The following is a 1685-nucleotide window of genomic DNA, read 5'->3' as shown; positions in this document are numbered from 1 at the left end:
GATTCCATATACACGTCTACATACGCACAGGGAAAATGCAGGGTGGAAGGTAGAATACAGAAAAAATATGTGTATAAAATATATGAGCAATAAGCCTATAAAACAATATCTCTATAAATATGTAAAAAATATATATATGAAAAATATATAGATATATATAAAAATATATAAGAAATATAAGTAAAAAGTAGAGATAAAAAACTTGTACGTGGACACAATATAGAAAGCAAGTCCTAACTGTAATCTTGGTGGGGGGACCAAAAACGTAACAAATATTTAGCTACACATGGACATGATCCGAAAAGTTCAGTTCTTGAATTCAGACATGTAGCGGGGATCTAAGCTGCTTTTCCAGATGAGCCGTCTTTCCATATCACAAAGACCGCACTTTCCACTGCCGTTGGTGTAGGGCTTACACTTGGCTAAGATCTTCCAATGGATGTTGTAACTGACATTTTTATCTTTTAAGGATAATTTGGATAATTTGGTTGTTTTCCTTTTATCCCAGTGCCTGAAGCTCAAGGTGTGATTATTGAACCTGGCCTTGAAATTACTTTCTGTAAGGCCCACGTATTTCTTCGTCGAAACCGTGTCCTTAGTGGGTATAGAGTCCACGGTGGCTTCATAAATGATGGTCTCGGACATACAAGATCCATTTAGCGGGCACAAATTTTTATCTCTGCATGAACAGCTGGTTTCATATTATGGTTTTTGTGTGTTGTGTGCGATTATATTTTTAAAATTAGTAGAGCTGAAACTGATTTTTAAGTTGTGTCTATTGAAGATCTTTCTGTAACTATGGTTGACTGGAAAATGTCAACCTATCAGTGCTAAGAAATACTTGCCTATATTGAAGGTCACTTCGGGTGAGTAGGGGGTTGTGAACCAGATAGTTTTCCTATTCCTATGTTTCCTCTTCTCTATTATTGGTTGTTTTCCTTTTATCCCAGTGAATAGGTTATTTCCTCGCTAAATCCACTATCTTTTAGAGCTTTATTGTATACTGGGGCAACGCTGTTGAAAATGTCCCTATCGGAGGAAAGGCTAGAAATTCTTTTGCTAATGTTTTTAACTAAATTTTGAAACACTATGAGGAGGGATGGTAGGAACCCACTTTAATATAACTAAGTCTATCGTTGGGCTTCTTATAAGGCTTATAAATATTCTTATTTAGATCTAATGATACATCTAGGAAATTGTCAACCGTCAGGTTGGTGTCTGTAATCACAAAAACCCATACACACACACAGAGACACACTCAGACATGCACGGACGAGGATACAGAGGTACGCACACGCACACACACACATGCATACAAACACACAAACACATGAAAATGTAGAATACATACATACAAACGTACACACATACATACATATATACATACGAACACACACACACACACACATACAGACATCCATACACGCACAAGCATACATACATACATACATGCATGCATTCATGCGCACACACACTGAGCCCACACATGCGCACAAACAAAAAGAACGCAGCTCGGATAACGGACAGAGTCAACAACTATTGAAAAACGTTGCAAGATGCATCGAAAATTTTAGAATAATAAATGAGTGGAAATTTAACCAGTGAGTGTGTTAAATAATAAGGCACTAAAAGAGAATGACTCTACACAGACACAATAAAATATGCTTCAACACACGAACTCACAT

This window comes from Octopus sinensis, linkage group LG10, assembly GCF_006345805.1.
Source record: "Octopus sinensis linkage group LG10, ASM634580v1, whole genome shotgun sequence".
Taxonomy (NCBI): domain Eukaryota; kingdom Metazoa; phylum Mollusca; class Cephalopoda; order Octopoda; family Octopodidae; genus Octopus; species Octopus sinensis.
This window is presented reverse-complemented; position numbering follows the sequence as displayed.